We start from the raw sequence: 21,410 nt of genomic DNA on the forward strand, positions 1-21,410 counted from the left end.
ACGCACACATGTGTGCGGGAGAATCCAAACTTTTTATACACACACACACACACACACACACACACACACACACACACACATCATTGCTGCCCCCAGATTCTCTGCTAATTAGCAAAGTTTGATGTGGAACATGTGTAGCTGAGCAAGGTGGCCATAGGGTACATTTCCTGTGGCGCCGTGGCCTCCTACACCCCGCACCAGGTTGGTGTCACTGCCCAGTATCAGAGCAGGGCCCTTTAATTGGTCAGCTTCTGTCAACATGATGATAACAAAAGAGAGTCCTGCTCTCAGAGCTCTAGGCAACAATGAAGGGCTTATGTAAGGGGAGATTTACCTTAGAAGAAAGACAAAATTAAATGTAAATGTGCTGTGAAAGAATGAACATACAAGCTAAAACGCATTGCAACCTTTAACTTGCTTGTAATGAATTTATACTCAACTGTGGTGTGTTGCTAAATTACATTTTTGTTATTGTTTACCCTTGAAGTAGCTGTGCGACTTGACGACTTGATTGTTTGAGCCAAACCAGCTTAAGGTCCTGGTTTACTAAAGGTTTGAACTTAGAAAAGCAAAGTATAATTATTTTCTAACACAAAATCTGAAATTTAATCCAGTGGCCCTGAAAATTTGGACACTTAAGTCACGCTTAAAATTTAATGAATATCTTTTATTTATAGCACACTTCTTAAAGCAAAATATTTCATGTTAATGTTACAACAAATAAAGACTAAAATATTTGGATTCTTTCTGGTTGTCAAAACTTGTTTATAATGATAAACTGCACCTGTGTGAACTTGAGAAACTTCACACATTAAAAATCACCTTGACATTAGTTGCTTTATAGGGGCTAAGAATCGACAAGATTTGAATATATCAACATTTTGAATATATTTGTAGATGTACTAGTTTGCATTTCTAATTCAATGATATTCATCGATGCATTTGTAGGTATGAACAAAGTATCACTATGGCTTAAGCCTTATACATTATTGCCGGGTTTAAATTCATTTAAAAACTGCATGTTGTGTTAACTTGTTATCTTTGACTAATATTTAAATTTGTTTGATGATCTGAAACATTAAAGTGTGAAAACATGCAAAAAAATAAGAAATCAGGAAGGGGGCCAACACTTTTTCACACCACTGTATATATATTATTAATATTTTTTTTATATTATTAAAAAATTAATTGTTAATCTTCCATTTCTCTATTGCTTGTCTATCCCTCAGCAGGGCTCAACACTGAAGATTTTTTCTATTTCTATAATATTTTTTTTCTCTCTCTCTATATATATATATCTTAATTTGATCTCAATTTTAACCTGGCATTCTATATTCTAACTTGCACTCCGCTGAATAATCTTATAATCATTTAGCACTTCTCATGATACTGCCTACTTAAGATGAATAGCTTTGTTGTATTTCTCATTTGTAAATCAATTTGGATAAAAGCATCTGCAGGGCTTGACATTAACGCTTGTCCGGGACAACTTGAAAGGGCAAGTGAAGGAGAATTTTACTTGCCTGACTGGACAACTAAAGGCTTGTGCACACTGGGACGATTATCGCGGACGTTTAACGCCTCGTGACTAAACAAAGAGCGCCAATGTGAGTGTGCACACCGGCGCGCAAAACGGCAGGCGTAAAAGCGTAATTTTTAAAAAATGCCTCAGGCTCATTTTTTTTGTTTGACGCGCCGCGTTAAAAACTGTCCGACTAATGAGATTGGCACTTTTGTTCACGTGCCTGGAGTTGCTGAAGTTACACTAAAACACGACTTGGTGGCGCTCAAGCACAAAACGGTCTTGCCGAGCACAAATTGATACCTAACGGCGAAGAGGAAGTAAGTAGATGAAGAAGAAGCATCGAGGCAAGATAAATGTAGAGCTGCTGGTCTCATTGGTGTCTGAACACAAAGAGCTTTATGACCAGTGTTGGGAGTAATGCATTACAAAAGTAATAATATTACAGTAGTATATTACTTTTTGCTGTAACACAGTAATATAACGCATTACTAATACAATTTGGATAATATTATTACTCGTTACAATCTCAGTAACGCAAGTTACAATAACATTTTAACTCAAAATGAAGTGGTGAATTTACCAACACCGCAAAGCAGCACCAGAGAAAAAATTCCGCGGGTAAAATAGTTTGTCCTGTTGCTGGAATTAGATGGTTGAGATGACTGCAGAGACAGATTCTACATTTGTGAGATGGACACACTTTTGGTCGGCCAGCCACTCCTGGGAAGGTTCTCCACTGTTCCATGTTTTTGCCATTTGTGAATAATGGCTTTCACTGTGGTTCGCTGGAGTCCCAAAGCTTTAGAAATAGCTTTATAACCTTTTCCAGAATGAAAGATCTCAATTACTTTCTTTCTCATTTGTTTCTGAATTTCTTTGGATCTCGGCATGATGTCTAGCTTTTGAGGATATTTTGGTCTACTTCACTTTGTCAGGCAGGTCCTATTTAAGAGATTTCTTGATTGCAAACAGGTGTGGCAGTAATCAGGCCTGGGTGTCGCTAGAGAAATTGAACTCAGGTGTGATAAACCACAGTTTTAACAGGGGGGCAAACACTTTTTCCCACAGGGCCAGTAGTTTTGGATTTTGTTTTCCCTTAATAATAAAAACCTTCATTTAAAAACTGCATGTTGTGTTAACTTGTTATCTTTGACTAATATTTAAATTTGTTTGATGATCTGAAACATTAAAGTGTGAAAACATGCAAAAAAATAAGAAATCAGGAAGGGGGCCAACACTTTTTCACACCACTGTATATATATTATTAATATTTTTTTTATATTATTAAAAAATTAATTGTTAATCTTCCATTTCTCTATTGCTTGTCTATCCCTCAGCAGGGCTCAACACTGAAGATTTTTTCTATTTCTATAATATTTTGTTTCTCTCTCTCTATATATATATCTTAATTTGATCTCAATTTTAACCTGGCATTCTATATTCTAACTTGCACTCCGCTGAATAATCTTATAATCATTTAGCACTTCTCATGATACTGCCTACTTAAGATGAATAGCTTTGTTGTATTTCTCATTTGTAAATCAATTTGGATAAAAGCATCTGCAGGGCTTGACATTAACGCTTGTCCGGGACAACTTGAAAGGGCAAGTGAAGGAGAATTTTACTTGCCTGACTGGACAACTAAAGGCTTGTGCACACTGGGACGATTATCGCGGACGTTTAACGCCTCGTGACTAAACAAAGAGCGCCAATGTGAGTGTGCACACCGGCGCGCAAAACGGCAGGCGTAAAAGCGTAATTTTTAAAAAATGCCTCAGGCTCATTTTTTTTGTTTGACGCGCCGCGTTAAAAACTGTCCGACTAATGAGATTGGCACTTTTGTTCACGTGCCTGGAGTTGCTGAAGTTACACTAAAACACGACTCGGTGGCGCTCAAGCACAAAACGGTCTTGCCGAGCACAAATTGATACCTAACGGCGAAGAGGAAGTAAGTAGATGAAGAAGAAGCATCGAGGCAAGATAAATGTAGAGCTGCTGGTCTCATTGGTGTCTGAACACAAAGAGCTTTATGACCAGTGTTGGGAGTAATGCATTACAAAAGTAATAATATTACAGAAGTATATTACTTTTTGCTACGCATTACTAATACAATTTGGATAATATTATTACTCGTTACAATCTCAGTAACGCAAGTTACAATAACATTTTAACTCAAAATGAAGTGGTGAATTTACCAACACCGCAAAGCAGCACCAGAGAAAAAATTCCGCGGGTAAAATAGTTTGTCCTGTTGCTGGAATTAGATGGTTGAGATGACTGCAGAGACAGATTCTACATTTGTGAGATGGACACACTCCTGTTATTTTCAGTTCGTCGGAGAAAAGGATAAGAATGCATAGTCAGGTGCAATATGCGCGACACCAAACTCTCAACATGGAGAAATAGCACAAGTTATCGGAGAGAGCTGCGGGGTCGGAGAAGAGAAAAAAGGTGGCGAACGAGCGCAGACAAGCAACAAAAATAAGTTTAACTAAAAATAACTAAATCTGTTTTTATTAAATCATAGTCTATAAAATTAATGAATATGCAAAATATTTGACTTAAATAGCCTAATTAACAAAACGAAAGGAAAAGACTGAGACATGCTGCAGAGTTTGGTTCATATGCTATTTGTATGGCGCGGCGCTCTACGAAAGTCCACGGAAAGGAAACCGAGAAGACAGAAATAAAAGTAAACACATTGCAGTTTCGAATGATCTGTATGACCAAAAATGACAGAATTTTTTTTGTTTGTTTCCGCTGTTCGATCGTGCCGGCGCCTCACACACACAGCATTGCAAATGTTGCAGCCTGTTCATTATCAGAATAAAATACAGTCAACCAAACATATAGATACACTGGTTCATTTAAATAGTGCGTACTGCGTAGTTACAATCCATGCCGTTCAGCCCCACTATAAAATAGACACTGAAGCCGCGGCTGAAATCGGTTACTTGTCCACAGAATTAGTATTTTCTGTACACTGAATGGCACGTAGTGCACTATATAGGGGACAGGAAATGATTCAAACAGTGTAAATATGCTTTCCATTGAGGAAAAAAAGAAGTCTGGTTTTGTGCTGTGTCACGCTAACCACCGCACCGCACACACACTCTGCTCCGGTCCAGAGACACGATAGCACGGAGCGGATCACATGCGCGAGTCGGCACAGACCACAAACTGTATCGGAGCTATTTTAATGTGACGTGTGACATGACATGACATGACAATTCTACACAGAATGCTATATTTTATAGCAATATGGATGAGATTGTGGCTGGCATACCCTGTCAAATGCGGCTTTACGGAGCTCAACGGCTCTGAACGGCTCTAGCCCAAACTGTGATATAAACGAACGCTATTGGCTATTTTAAAAAGGGCTGCTTAATATGTCCCGCCCTGTCTTCCTGTTTCAGTTAAAATGACGTCAACACAGAGTAAAGGCTTGTTCACACCGGGATGAATATCGCGCGCGATTATCGCTGACGTTTAACACCTCGTGACTAAACAATGGGCGCCAATGTGAGTGTGCACACGCGAGGCATAAAAGCGTAATTTTTTTTCAAAATGCCTCGGGCTCGTTTTTTTGGTTTGACGCGCCGCGTTAAAATCTGGCTGACAAATGAGATTGGCACTTTTGTTCACGTGCCTGGAGCTGCTGAAGTTACAGTAAAACAGGACTTGGTGGCGCTCAAGCACAAAACGGTCTTGCCGAGCACACATTGATACCTAACGACGAAGAGGAAGTAAGTAGACCAAGAAGATGCATCGAGGCAAGATGAATGTAGAGCTGCTGGTCTCATTGGTGTCTGAACACAAAGGGCTTTATGACAAACGCGACAGCGACTACAAAAATCTCGATGGGAGTTGTTATGGAGAGGACTTGCAGATCAAATAGGATTCGATGTGTACCGGGTATTTCTGTTTTTCATTAAGTGCCATCTAATGTCAGGGAGTGAATTTGCACGTTCACTCGGCTCATCGCCAACGAAAATTGCTTGGGTATGAACACAAAATGCGCGTCGAAAAACGTCGGAGATAAGTGCGCGCGATAATCGTCCCGGTGTGTACGAGGCTTAACGCTGCGTGTTTCTAAGCATTTCAGGGGACCTTTAAGTGGTTAAGTAAGCCTGGTTTACATAATTAATAATAGTTTTGCATTCAAATACATCGCAAATATGGACACATTTAGTTGGATTAAGGCCGAATGAGAGAGGTAGGCTGCGCGAGAACGCCATTTACTTTCAGTTTCGCATTAAATTAGCCAGCCTAATTCATTTTGGCTTGTTTTCTTCTGAAACCGTTCAAAATAGCCTATAGGCTAAGTATTGTGTTTATTGTTTGTATAGTATAACATATCGCTTTATTTACCGGTGTTATTCATGAATGTAATAATGCGGTTTGTGCTTATCTGTGTTTAACCTAAACTAGGCTACAACGTAACATTAATGTAGACCTATACCTGTATCTAAATATGATTTTATAATTTTATGCTATATAGACCTACCACATTACCCTCCACTGGATGTAGAATGAGCAGCAATAAACTACATTTTGGCATTTTGTAATACTTGAAAGTAACCCAAAAGTAGTGTAATGCATTACAATTCAGAGACAGTAATATTGTAATGTAACTAATTACTTTCAAAAGACAGTAACAAGTAATATATAATGTATTACATTTTGGAAGTAACTTGCCCAACACTGTTTATGACAAACGTGATAGCGAATTAAATCTCGATAAGAGGGAGTTGTTATGGAGAGGAATTGCAGATCAAATAGGATTCAATGTGTACAGGGGTATTTTTCATTAAGCGCCATCTAATGTCAGGGAGTGAATTTGCATGTGCACTCGGCTCATCGCCAGTAAAAATCGCTTGGGTATGAACACACAAGAAAAATGTCTCGAAAAATGCTGGCGATAAGTGTGCACGATAATCGTCCGTGCACGAGGCTTAACACGATTAAAATGTCAGTAACAAACAATAACCAGGGCATTACATTAAGTACACACAGAAACAAGGTCTTGTCAGTTGAAGCTGATTTACTTGTCCAAAGGACAAGCACATGTCAAGGCTTAATGTCGAGCCCTGATCTGCTAAATCAGTGGTTCTGCACATTTTTTATGTCTGCCTTATCTGATGGCTTATCAAGTTCAGATCATGCAGCTCTCTGCTAACAAGCTGATGGTTTAAATCAGATGTGTAAATATAGGAAATAAATAATACTGGGATACCCAGAACTGTTGAGCATCATTGTGCTAAATGAATGTGCTAATGCCATTTTTTTATTTTGATTATTCGCTTGAAAATGATTGACACACACATATTGAGGTAGTTAACTTAGAAGTGTTAAAATACTCCCACTAACAGACTATATTGGCAGTTGATGTATTTGAGCGACCACATTGCTCTCATGTTTTTCTGTAATGGTGGTATGATTCCAGACATAAAGCTTTGATTTATTTTCTTCAGGTGACTCTGCGATGATTCTACCATTATGGATTGTTTCTTTTGTGCTAGACGAGTCCAAATGTATTCTTCTTATCTACTAGATGAAACAGGACTAGGCGGTGGGAAAACCAGTGGGAAAGACTAGGAAAGTTTTTATATTTAGTGCACAATCTTCTGTGTTGCAGAGCAAATTATCATCTTGACAAATGGCTTTCCTGGGAAACGGAGGCATTGGGTGGAGTGATCAATGACCAGCCGAGCAGGAGGCTTCCTCATGCAGCTCATTACAGTCACACATATCTTATTAATGAAAAAAACCCCAGACAAAACTCACACAGAAAAACAAGGTCACATGCAGAGTACGGTTGCTGACAACTAAAAATGTCCACTCTGGTCAGCAATGCATAGGAGCACTTGTGTTATTCTAACTATGGCTTTGCTTAGTAACTTTCTTGAATCATCTGAATGCTTTAATATTCGAGATGTCAATATTTGTTGAATGCTTTCCTTTTCAATACCCTCAGACACGGGTCGAGAATAGATTCATTATACAGTAGTTCAGGGAAGAGTAAAAAAGTGATTTTAGGGATGTGCATTTTGGTAATTTTGACTGCTTGGTTTCCGAACAGATACATCAGCTGCAGTGGGAGGTTGGGCAAAAGAGCAAGTTCTGCCTGAGCTATTTTTGTATTGTTGGTCAATGTAAATTTGCGTCAAGTGCAGGCTTAGATTCTTACACCAGGGGTGTTGCATATTAAAGACACATTATAAAGTTAAAATGGTTCAGTTTTAAAAGCATGTCTCAAGACCCCTGCATACCTTCCATTTCATCAGTTTTACTTCATTAACTGTTTAGCTGTTATCACGTCTCTCCAAATTGAGTCTTTAGGTCACCATGTAGAGTGTCAATGTACTGTAGCTATGACCAGTCAAACTGTAGAGTGTCACACACAATGGCAAAATAATCACAAAATGAATAAGGAAATGTTATGAAGTTGTGCAAATATTGTATTTTCATGGCTGATCATTGTCACTTCCAAATATGTGGGTATTTCTGCTTTTATGATGTGTGTAAATGATTGATTTAGTTGTTGAATACTGCTGCTTTGGATGATGTAACTTTGATTTAACATATGCAATGTCAAAAAAGGATGTATGTGTATTCTTATGCCCTCAAATGTCTTACTGAATGTAAAAAAAATTTAATGAATTCAAAAACCACTGTAGCTATCCACTTTGTTAACACACTCAACACACAGAAAAGCCTAGTGGAGATTGTTTAGACTTACGTTTATGAGCTCATAAGCCCTGTTCACACCAAGAACGATAACTATAAAGATAACGATATTAGTGTCCACACCAGCAAATTATATCGTCTGTTTATTCTAAGTGCACATGTGTCTGTCGCTTTAAATTCTCGAGCTCATTATAGCATGGATTCTGATTGGCTGTCTATTATTGTATCATTCATAAGCTGGAAAAAAATCATTCTGAAAATGATTCCAACGATATCGTTTCTTTGTGCCTTTATCGTTATAGCTGTGGTGTGGACTCTGCTATTCTTTAATATTGAGAACGATTTTTAGAACTATATCTTTATCGTTATCTTTATAGTTATAGTATTTAGTTGTCTGCTATATTTTGCTGTATTTATGCTGAGGTCTATGGCCCTAGTACTTGTATACCTCTTTACAAACACTGTGTTATGGTCCTTAGTCGGAGTAGAAGGCATAGGCCTTCTTAATTTTATGTGAACAAAATCTAGGCTGTGAGGGATAGAAATCCATTATGTTGTAGTGTTGTGTACCAGAGTGTTAATCTTTCAGGCAACAAACCATTGAAAATGCATTTTTCCCCCAAAAAACAAAAAAAACAATACTGATTATGAAAATGTAGTTAGTAATTCACTTCCATTTTAGGGCAAGAAAACAAAATGTTTAAGACAGTTTTGGCAGTTTGTAAGGATTTAGAGTTGTTATTGAAGGTATTTCTCTATTGTTTACTGATGTGTCATTTACCTGGCTATGGGATAATTAGCTCAATTAATCATTTAAAGTAATTAAGCTAAAAGTGTTAAAGACTTTGAATTAGCTTGACAAGCTTCGTTTTCTGCCATGTGTTGACATTTCCTATTCAAACAGAAATTTGGGGTAACATATTTCAAAGTGCTTGTCTCCTTTATTCATTTATTTGTTTTTAATTTACATGTACATCACAGCTGTGTGTGATCTTTCTTACAATTGCTAGTCAGAATTGGCTGGTATTGGCTGGACGGACAGTCTCATTTATTAGACAAAAATATGAATACAGGAGGGCAGGATGAGTCATCAGTGTTTCTGGTCCTAAAGAGAAGAACTGTATGTTGTAGAAGCATATTTGCTCAAATATATCTGTAATAACGTAGAGACGTACACTAAATATAAATGACCTCAAAGCTCACAGAAATGGACTAAAAGCCACAGTTTTATTTCTTTTTCAGATTTCTCTCAGGGGTCTTTTTTCAATTACGTCAAAGTGAAACCTTTGCACTGTTTTTACAGATTGTTTTGAGCCATGTCTTTTGCCTCACTCCAGGTGTGTCATGTGAAAGAGAAAAACATGTTCCAGTGGACTCTGTTTGTTGTATGAAAGGTACCCGTGTGTGTGACATCACTCCCTTGAGTCCTCCTGATTGCCTCCCTGCAGAGTCGCTGTCAGCCCTCTGACCTAATCATTGAACTTGTCACAAGGTCAGGTGATCTGTATGCAGTTACCATGGTGACCACAAAATTAGCCCCCGATTTACAGTCTGGAGAAAGTCAGAGTCAGTCTGCAGATTTGAATTGACAAATTACCGTATTGTCCCCGAATATAAGACAATGTTTTTTTCTTGGAAATACTTCTGAAAAAACGCGGTCGTCTTATATTCAGGGTCTAGACTTTGACATGTCAATAATACACCCACAACAATAGGTGGCGCCAAAACCGCATAAAACAAGTGTGCCATGAAATGCATAATATAATGCGTGTTGTAAAGACCGCGAGTAAAAACAAAAGAAAAAGAAAAGCTTACAGCTGCATGAGTCGTGACTGTCACGTTAGCCTGATGGGACCAAGCTCTCTTTGTGATTTTAAAACGTAAGACAGTACCCAGATTTGAAGACTACAGTAAGATGTAACTTCTACTGTTAATAAGATTTTGGTGGGCTACTATTAGATGGACAGCCTAAATGTCCTAATTCAGATGGGCTACCTGTTTTTTTATATCAAAAAGTGTATATTTTTAAAATGAGATTGTTGGTACATTTTACCAGTTTTTACCATACTTTCAAAACTTTGGAAATTGGAAAAATATGCAATATGAAAATAATTGAAGACAAAATATGTTTTACTGAGAAAAAACAAGATATCTGGAAAAAGGGGGGTCGTCTTATATTCGGGCCAATACGGTACATAGAAAATCGCATTGTGTATGATGGTCACAGACTTCGATTTTTTTAGTTTCAGACTATGATTCCATCCAACATGTTTGATATGTTGAGCCGATTTTAGGACACATGTTGTTTTCATTTGTCACGCATCTCCTAGCAACAAGGCGTGAGTTTTTTGTGATCGGAACAACTTGAAAGTCTGGTAGTGTATGATCCTCAGTCGTTTAGTGTATGATGGCCAGTTTTCCTTTGTCACTATTTACAAAGTCGGTGAGTTTATGATGCCTGGTGTTTTTAAGCTCTGTTCAGACTTTAAAAGTCCTGTAGCGTATTCTAGCCTTAAGTCATCTGACAGCTGAAAAGGCACTGTATTCCACTACACATCTATAAGTGCAGTGGAATGCTTGAAAAAGTCTGACACGGAAGTGCCATGGGATGTTAATGGTGGAAGAATAGCAACGCAGTGTCTCTCTAGAACAGGCGAGCGAGTGTGCACACGAGTGTGCATTTGACTTCAATCACCATCACAAGCCATTAGTATTCCATCAGCTCCAAGTTTATGGACTGTTCACTTAACCAACGCGCCAAATCCTGTAGAGATGGGTTTCCCACTCCTGACAGGTAAAGCCAATTCCAGACTCAATTATTTGAATGCAAATGCTGTAGTGGAGAGCCACCCCAACTTCAAGTCCCGTTGCATTGTTGTACAGTATGTCTGCGACACTGAAGAGGTCCCTATTATTTTCACTGGCTAGATAAATTGCTTTTGTTCTCAAGATGCAAATGTTCATACATTGTAATGTGATGGAAGTCACCAGTATGTGGAGTCTAATCGATTAGGTTTACTTAAGCAAAACACAATGTAATATTTTAATAAATATTCTGAATGTATATTAATTCTCTTTTGTTCTGTGTTTAAGTATGGAAGTAGCAGAAATCTCTACTTTTTCACAATACATATCACGTATATGTCTATTTTTTAGGGATGCACAATATATCAGTACCATATGTGTTAAGAGACTTTAAGACTTTTTATTTCATAATTTTTATTTTTAAATATATTGAGTATTTAATTGTGCATGCTCATTTCAGTTGTAGTTTACCTTTGCTATGATCTAATGCGCTCTTAAAGTTCATCTTTAAATCCGTGTAACAGTGTTATTAAATTATAGTTGTAAACTTTTAATCTGAAAGTGAATATCTATTTTTTTATACTGTACATTATAATGTAGGCCTAATGCCTAGGGCTGTGCAATATATCGAAATATCGCAAATGTACATATCGCAATATGCATATCGCTACAGCTTGCAATATTTGGGGCCATGAACAAAAGACAAAGAGAAAATCACTCACTGCTCTTACCTAAATAACTTTTGTATCTTAAATAATAAACAATACTAAGCAGTGTTTTATTTTTCCTTTTTATTATTCAGTTCCTAAACTCATGTTAAAATGACATTTTTATGTAATGCTCGAGTAAAACACATACCGTTCACCTTCAAAAGTTGTTGTAGGGGTGCTTTCTTATTAGAATCAGAATCAGAATGAGCTTTATTCACCACTTAACTGACTCAGCAACAGCGGAGTAAAACTGTTTCATCTGAGCATGTGGCAATTTAAGCATTATCGTATCGCATATCAAATATTGCATTATTTAATGAGTTATCGCATATCGCATTTTTCTTCAATATCGCACAGCCCTACTAATGCCTAAATTCAGTTGTAGAATTTAAAATAGATTTTAGTTTTAATGATAATGACATGAATATAATTGACTTATCGGTATCAGACAGAATTTTAATATTAGTGCATCACTTATATTTATATCTTTTCTTTGAGAGCTCTGATTTAACGTTAGACAAGATGAGGTGGGATTATGAAATGTCTTTAGGAAATTTGACAGGTAAATAAAATGCATATTTAGAATACATTTTTTTTTCTTTATTGTGCATCACCAGCAAAATTATTGCAAATATATTGTGACTATTCAATCAGGAGCATGTGAGGCGTCAACTTTTAGGGCATATCTGTAATATAGAGCTTTCATTTGCTTGAGTCTCTTTTTGCATTGTCAGAGCTTGACTTTAACAACTATACCACTGGGTGCCATGTCTGAGATTTTCTTTCTCCTGAAGTCGAAAACGTTTGATTTTAATAAAGAGACAACCACCTCTGACTCTCCCTTGAATGCAGTTAAAATGAAGCACTTCAGACAATTCATCAAGAAAAGGCTATTTTGAATCTGGACGTAATAATTAGGTATTCTGTTATAATTGAGAATTTGCCTATTGATGCAGTAATTATAAGATCTCAGACCCTTTGGCTGCCATCAGCACAGTAATGAGAACATCAGAGGGAATTTGAAATCTCTCTCCAGTGTTTTGCACATTCACTCATGCAAAAATGTAATTCGACTTCACTTCAGTGGCAGTCGGGTGCGACCAGAAGTTAAATGCAACTACTTCAAACGTCCAGGAAAGTTAAAATCAGTGGAAACTTCCAAGTGAAGCGAATCTATTTCATTATGGCATGAGGCACGATGTAGTTCGACTCCAGACCCTCAGATTAAGTAGTGTGGACGGGACGTCATTACATAGGAAATTACATACAACGTTACTACTGAAGGGCAAAAGAGTTGGAAGCCTCAAAGACAAGTTGGTGGAACTAATGCCTACTTCATTTCTTAGGTCTAAGGAGCCTTCATCAGGGCTCACTTCATCGCTCTTATCACCCTACATTTGTTCGGTGATTGAAAAACAAGACTGCAATTATCCTCAGTGTGTCATCCTTGAGCGAGCGAAATGGGAAACAAAACCTTCATCTCCATTGATTAAGTTCAAGCTGCCTTGAGTCTCTCAGTGTCGCCCCATTTCACAGCTAAACTTGGACTAGAAAGCACAAATGGGGATCGATACTACCCCCCCTCCCGACATCGACATGGGCAGCTCAGGATTGTTGCGGCCGATGCTCCCTGCACATTTCAGCTTCATCATTTACTCTTGTCTCGTGTAGGCCTGCATCAGAAATCCAATTGGCTGCCTTGATGTGTAAATTTCTTTATGGTTAATACATGAGCTTAGGCATCATCTGTCTACCCTTTACAAACATTCACAAGGTTTAATCTCTGCTATTTCCATTGATGCCGCTTTTGCCATGCGTGTCTGACCAGTCATTTAGTTTATATTCCTTGCTGCATGCATACAGCGCATCTCAATGTGGATGGCAGAAAAATTGGTCGTTTGGTCAAAAATTGGTGCATAATAGAGCATCGTTCATGGGTTTATCCCAATATTTTTTTGGGGGGGGGGAGTGAAACCTGTTTGTGTTTACAATGCGCAGAGCAGTTTGGTTGGGAATAATGCCGTGTGCACTTTGAGTAAATTTGTGTACTTTGCGAGTGAGTCTGCCTAATGATGAGACTGTAGAGGACTGCGGCGTGTGTGTGTGTGTTAACTAGGAAACTCTCTGAGAGTCCAGATCTCAGATCCTAACCACACTGTGTGTGGGTGTTCTGAATATCAATGTCCTGCTGTGCTCTCTTCTCATCCGCCCCTGAAAGCGAGCGGAACGTGTGCGTGTCCGTTGGTGTTTGTGTATTCTCACAGATAGGTAGCATATGCAGTTTCATTGTTTTAGCAGCATACATGGGTTTATTGTTTATTTTATTGCTTATTGTGGATTTTTGAAGCACATTGAGGTGCAGACCATGTAGGTACCTCAGGCAGGATGTGTGTTGGTGTGCGAGTAGGTGGATGCATCACAGAGTTGAGTGTTTACAGTAGCCTGTGTGGGTGAGTTACTTTGCATGCAATGTCAGGGAGTCATTTAGCTCTTGGTCTTTGTAGTTGTCCGCTGCCCACAGATAAATATGTGTGAGTGTTTCCCGTTAAAATACACACTTGATACTGGACACCTAATGAGCAATTCTGTGTGGGTATGAGAGACAGGAAGTGGTTTATGCAGCCTTTTAGAATAGTACTGCTGAAGCCCTGTGTCAATGGAAAGTCCCAGTGGAAAGGGCATGGATGTGGGAGGTGTGTGTTTTATGAGTGTTTGTGTGTTGGGAATTTACTTTTATAGCCAATACAAAGGCTATGTTCGGAATGAAATATTAGCATACTGCATGCCACTCACATGCAAGGTGGTTTCAGTGTGACAAGTATGGCATACTACTGTTTGAAATGTTTGATTATTGTCCTTCAGTGCAATATTTCTGAAAAATATGTAACAGTAAACATTTTAGACTGTAGTATGCTACAGTTCATGATGTGTTGCATGTTGCTTCAACATTCCATGTTTAATTCAGGAAATGAATTCAGTTAATTAATACAAATATTGTGCATTTTGATTTAATTTTGTTTGTCCAATTAAATAAGTCAAGTAGATTTTAAAATGTACTTCTGTTATGGCTACCAGTTAATTTGTCAAACTGGAAATGGAGGGTCCAGTTGAGTGCATTGCATTGTGGGATGCACTAACCCACATAGTTTGCTTAGTTTGTACACTGTAAGTTTAAGCAAATAAGTAATCTGGCTTTTCCATGCATGCAGAATGGTATACTTCTGCTTATTTACTTTTTCTGTCTACTTTTCTTACAATGGGTGAAACCATATGCAAGGATAATACAATGCTACATTGTCACATGGCCTTACTGTTTTACGTGTTAAATTCAGCTGATATCTTCTCTGAATTAAATATAGTTATTTTGCATTTTTTAAGTTTTACATTTTATTATAGTTATCAAATTAGCAATAGCTTTTTGCGATCAAGGCAAGAAAGCATGGTCCATCCGTAAGTGCCATGCATCATTCTGTGAGCAAATACCATCTTTCTTCATTTACAACCATTCAAAAGTAGCTGCTTATGTCAGAATTTTGTATTAATCATATATTGTGGATTTTATAAACTGAGATGAGAATGGGAATGCAATCAGATGGCTCTCTCTAGGTATTGAAGACATCCTTGCATATCTCAGCATGCAATGCAGTGTGCCCAGGTTAAATACTGAACATTTTGGGGAACGTATTAATTCATCAGGGTATTGCATGCATACAGATCATTTACATACCATGCACAGCAGTATGCAGGTTGCATATTAGTACACTGTAAAAAGTAATTAGTTGAGCTTACTTGGAAAACCTGTGGAAACTGATTGCCTCAAATTTCTCAAGCAAATTAGTTTATCATTTTTGAGTTAATAAAACTTACTGCAACTTTGTATAGGTAACTTGTGTATATGTATAGGTTACCAGAAAACTTGAGTGTTGCTAACTCAATTTGACAAGTTCAGCCAACTTAGAGATGTAAGTTGCTTAGTGCACAGAACTCAAACAAAACAGTTCTCTTAACAAGTCTGCTTTGTTCACATTACTAGACAAATGTGTGGAAACAGATTGCCTTAAATTTCTCAAGTAAGCTGTACTCAAAACTTAAAGTTGTTAATACAAAGACAGAAAGCAGATTGTTAGCACAACAACAGGGCATTTTCTGAAACTGCTGCTTTGACATTTGAAAAGTGTAAAAAAAACAATAAAAACAACAACAGCATTTTGGTTCAATACTGACCTATATATTCTCTTTTGTGTGATTTCTAAAGACTGACCACAAAACCATGATCAAGAGAGCACCCTCATAGGCCATGTCTTAAACGAATGGTTTTCACGTCTCTATCACTCATATATTACTCTTTGTTTTTGTTCTCTTGCTTATCTGATTACTTTATTTCTTTATTTCTTTATATTTCTTTCACTTACTTACCTTTATTCTTTTCTGTCCTCCCTTTCTGACTTCTTTCCTCTTTGTGTTGTTTCCTTTACTCTTCCTTCATCTAAATTGTCAGACTCCTTGTTACCTAATTTCTATTTTCTTTCTTCACATTATTTTTCTTACTCTTATTTAAAAAGGGTTCACCCAAAAATGAAAATTCTGTCATTAATTACTCTCTCATGTCGTTCCAAACCAGTAAGACCTTCATTCATCTTCGGAACACAAATTAAGATATTTGTGATGATATCTGAGAATGCTTGTGCATTCCTCTGCTTGTAAACAAGGTACAGTGCATGCGTGTTCTACATCAGAACGCCGGGTCCTGCGTCAGCAGCATCACACGCATACGTCGTGGTACTCTCGTGAACGATGTCCTTAACCAGAATATAACAGACAAAATTACTTACAAAACATGTCTTGTAAAATCAGTAAGGTCCTTTTCAAGGAAGAGTGGAAGGCCGTGGAGAACTGCTGTTCATCGCCCATTGATGTCAGATGTCTGTACAATTATTAAAAAAACTCATATTTAATATCACTCAAAGCACAAGCATTCAGCATAACATATAATGAATATCTACTTATTCTGTGCAGGGTTTCACAAAACTGCAAAGTATGATTTTTCATTTAGCACACCTATGTGAATAAGCATATACTATGTGGAAACATGGAATTGGAGAATTTTCATATTCCATAGCTTCCATATTTTAATAAGTTTTTCAGCAGTTTAGCTCTCTTTTCACTCAATAAACAAGTAGAACTTCCACTTCTACTGCATGAGTTTAAGTCCCCAAAAAAAGAGCACACAGAATATGACAAGAAAATGGTTATAATTAGTGCTGGGCATTGACGCACATTTAAAAACTATTTTAAATGAAGTTTCTATAATTTTCTGAAATATAAACATTTAAACAGTGGTTGTGATGATAACTTGTTTTCATGACATTTGTTCAAACATTAAATGCTGAAAAACGGATTACATAAGACATGATAAACTTCATTAAGTTGTACTGTATCGCTTAACATACTTTATGATGCTTACTCACGTTTATTTCATGTTATAACTAGCAGTAAAGAGGAAGATCGATGCTTGTAATCTAGCTTGTAAGCCACTGGCTAGCTAGTACACTAACTGATGGTTACAGTAATGCTCGTCAGTAAAAACTAATAAAATCGGCCTTTTCTTTTCCTCAAAAACGATAGCACACACTGTGACAATATAGTTTATAAGTAGATCACCAAAAACTTACCTAATCTTGCGGCCACATTTCAAACACGAATCTGACTCTGAAGTTCAGTTCGTTGTCTTCTAGTGAGGTTTTGTTTAAACCAACCTTCCGCCACCTATTGGTGCACTTCCGCCACCTACTGGTCTAGAGTTATTAGGGCACATAGTGGGATTTAATCCAACAAACTAGATGCTCTTAAGTACTGTTTACTAAAGTTGTTTAGTTTAACTATTGCATCCACCTGAAAGTTCACATAACACAGTGTAATTAAGTAAATTCAACAAATTTGTAAAAATCTGTTATGTTTACTCGCTTTTCTTAAGTAGATTCAGTGATTACTTTTTACAGTGTACCTGCTTTAAAAAATAGTAGGCAGCATGCCATTCCAAACCCAGTGCATTTAAATGCATTTCAGAAATGCTGGGGGCAGGGTTATGATGCATAGATTTGCTTTTACAGCAACTTAGATATTCAAACTAACTTCCTGAGAGAGGGAAAAGAATACAAAAGGGAGCTATAAACACATTTTTTTAAATAATGAGAGGCAGGAGGTGGTAGGATTTCCGATAAGAGGGATAGAGGGGAGATACAAAGATTGATGGAGAGACAGACAGAGCAGGGAGGGAAAGAGACAATGCAGGCAGTGAGAATATTAATGTTGTGTCAGACAGTTGAGATTCTTCATAGACCACAAGCATTTCTCCCTCAAGACATCCACAACACACACACATAGAGACACACTGAGAGGTACTCAGACAACAAGGGCCACCTATCCTCATGCATTCCGAGACAGACCTGCTAGATTCACATTGTAGAATAAACCATGAGCGCACACACACACACACATTTAAGCATTAAAGCGTACTCTGCCTAATGCACAATTATGGAATATTTTAGTTGCATCACCACCGCATTAGTCTTCAATCTGAATCCCATCAGCATCTAAAACTCTGGCTGCCCTTCACTGATTGTGGATCATTGTAATCAAGCCTTGATGGTGGTCTATAGTAGGCCTGGGCGATAAAACGGTATCAATATTTATCGATGGTACACCTTCTTCGATAACGATATAAAACATTTTCAATATAGTGCACGATATAGGCACGTGCTATGAGTGACGCAGACAGCACACACAAACACGAACATGAGGGCTGTGCCTGCCTGTGATGAGGAGATTGTGAGTAAAGAATGAATATTAGTCGAATTTAAAATAAACATTTGCATTTGAATGCAAAAATAGTACAATCCAATGTTAGATGTGTGTCAGGGAGCGTCATCAGTGGAGCGCGAGATGCGGTTATGATGATGTAAGTGACGTTGTAGTTTAATGTTTGTTAGTCTAACCCACGAGACGCGCAGTTGCTGCATTATTCATTCAAAATATTAGAGAAATGTAGAAGCTCAATGCGTAGAAGATCTTGATTAGGTTAAAACCGAAACCAAGCCATTCACACAGAACGCATATTCAGCGCATTTTCTAGACTGACAAATATGACTGTTGCACTCGCGTCTCACACAAGAGATGTAGCCATGCAAAGTTAAAACAGTTTAAACTTTTAGAAAACACGTCACAAATTTGTGGAGGTTTATTCCTTTTCACTGCGTCTCATATGTTTTTAAATGCAGCCTGTGTGAATGGCGCTTCGGCAGTTGCTGTTTTGTTCATAATTGTTTATGCAATTTACGAAATTATATTTGATTTATATGAGTTAATTTAGACGTAATTTTTTATAGACTATTACTTCCTTGCGTTGAACATTTAAAATGTGCTGCATTATTTTGTCTCCTGTGGCCTCGGGAGACAAGCCAAAAATTTTACCCATTTAATCTGCATACATATAAAACATTAGAAATTAGATATTTGTTTAATTTTAATTTTGTTTTTGACTATTAAAACAAAAAAATATTTGTTGTTTGTCTCAATAAATTTAGTTAATTAAAAAATACAGTGGTTAAATGTAAAAAAAAATTCTATTGCTCTTTGTTTTAAAAAAGGTTCTAAAAAATATCAATAATTATCGATACCGAACGATATGAAACATTATATCGTTGATACATTTTTTAACTATATCGCCCAGCCCTAATCTATAGCCTGTTACGCTTCCATCTCGCAAACCTGCTCAAACACAATTTTGTTATGACATACGCACACATCCATTCTTACAGGTGCTTTCCAAGTTAACGCTATGTCAGGATTGTGAAATCTCTGACAAGACCTGTCACAGGGCACATTCAGCTTACAGACAGAATAAAGAAGACAAGCAGGAGAAATAGGAGGCGAGGGAGAGAGAAAGAGGAGGGTAAGAAAAAGGAGATTTTCAGATGTTCATGATTATAAGAAGAGAGAGAATGTGTCCCGTTGTTCATATACTGTATAGCTGTGTGAATTGACAATGACAGCTAAGGTTATATCCATAGAGGAGAGGGGAATAAAGCAAATATAGAATAATGGAACAGGAGGGGAATGTGGATATCACATCATGGGGAATACTAAACTTTCCAAAGACTTGTTGGAAAGAATACTGAGAAGGTCTCAACAATAAAACGTCAATATTATCTTAAGCTATGAATCATCAGTAGGACTACATGGATTGTATTATTGTACAATTCAGCAGGAAAATCCACAGATCTTTGGGGTATTCTGAAAAACATGCCTTTTCCAGTTGTTCTGGTCTTTTTGACCTGGAGAAGTTAGTGTTATTGCATTGGACTAAAACTTACTGACTTTGCTCACACAGGGTATAAGGATTTTTCCCCCCTACCTTGTTACACTTGTGGTGTTCCTGGTCAAAAATTACTGGCCAACAAAAAATTATGCTATGCATTACCAAACATTGGATTCAATCTTTTTATCAACTTGTTTCCTTTCAATTAGAAATGTTTATTTTATTTTTATTTTTTGGAACTACAGTGTTTCACATACATTGATTTATTTGTGGCGGCCCGCCACAATATCAAAACTGACCGCCACAAATAGATTTTACAAAAGGCTTTGACTTCGTTGAATAAACATGAGCACTGCAGGCATGGGTGTTTTTATATGATTGTATCTTCAAAAGGAACTGACTGTCTTTAAAAAAGTTTCGATGTCATTTTCATTTAATCTTTCCTATAATGCCCGCTAAAGTAGTGTTTATGAGCGGAGCGCTGCTTTGATTACAGCCATTACCGGGGAAACCGCCATTTCTGAAGCTCCAAAAGCGCCTCCTGCTGGCAGAGAATTAATTTGCATTTTCAATCAATTAGCTTCTGCTGTTTTATATTAAGCCTGTATTTCCCCTAGGGGAAGTGCCGCCACACAAAGAGTGCAAGTCTGTGGGAAACACTGAACTATTTTATCATAGGCCTCATTGATATGAACTTACGCACCTCAGTTTTTGAGTGAGCATTGCCAAAATTATCCACAGATAATGCCTTTTTTACTCAAAAACTAATGTGCATAAGCTCAGCTCAGTGATGCCTGCGATCAGTCAGTTTCAAAAAGAAATGCAAAACCTGTGCCAATTTAAAGAAAACAAGATGACAAAAACAATCCAGGATTTGGTGATGATATAGCATAATAAGAGATTAGGGCTGGACGATATGGCCAAAAGTTATATCACGATATATTTCTTAATTTCGGTCGATACGATATCATTCCGATATCGATATGAACACTATTTTAAAAAGCCTTGTAAAAACTGCCAAAAACGCCCACAACGGATGTCTGTGCAAACAAACTTATGAAAAATTTATTTGCCAAGTCTGACACCTCATATAAAACCATATAATACTTTAATAAAAAAAAACACCACAAATAAATTAATGTTCACCTTTTATTTGTATTTAGCCTTCATACAAAAAAGAAATGTGAAATCACTGTCAAATAAACATCTCAGACTCACCTTATTAATTATTAATATCTTCTAACATACCAGTCAAAAGTTTTTGAACAGTAAGATTTTTATTGTTTTTAAAGAATTCTCTTCTGCTCACCAAGCCTGCATTTATTTGATCCAAAATACAGCAAAAACAGTAACATTTTGAAAT

The 21,410-nt window shown here is 37.2% G+C and overlaps 1 long non-coding RNA gene across 1 annotated transcript in view; it reads right to left on the reverse strand.

Annotated features, from left to right (window-relative positions):
• Positions 1 to 15,778: 15,778 nt before the first annotated feature.
• Positions 15,779 to 21,410, reverse strand: part of LOC107599499 (uncharacterized) — a 10,722-nt gene continuing 5,090 nt past the window's right edge. Inside the window, exons 2-3 of the long non-coding RNA XR_001610672.1 lie at positions 17,585 to 17,590; positions 15,779 to 15,876 (exon numbers count right to left, since the gene is read on the reverse strand). This is a non-coding gene — a long non-coding RNA (uncharacterized lncRNA). The remainder of the gene's footprint in view (positions 15,877 to 17,584; positions 17,591 to 21,410) is intronic.

The sequence above is a fragment of the Sinocyclocheilus grahami genome, unplaced genomic scaffold (genome assembly GCF_001515645.1).
Source record: "Sinocyclocheilus grahami isolate Dianchi unplaced genomic scaffold, SAMN03320097.WGS_v1.1 scaffold268.1, whole genome shotgun sequence".
NCBI classification, from domain to species: Eukaryota; Metazoa; Chordata; class Actinopteri; order Cypriniformes; family Cyprinidae; genus Sinocyclocheilus; species Sinocyclocheilus grahami.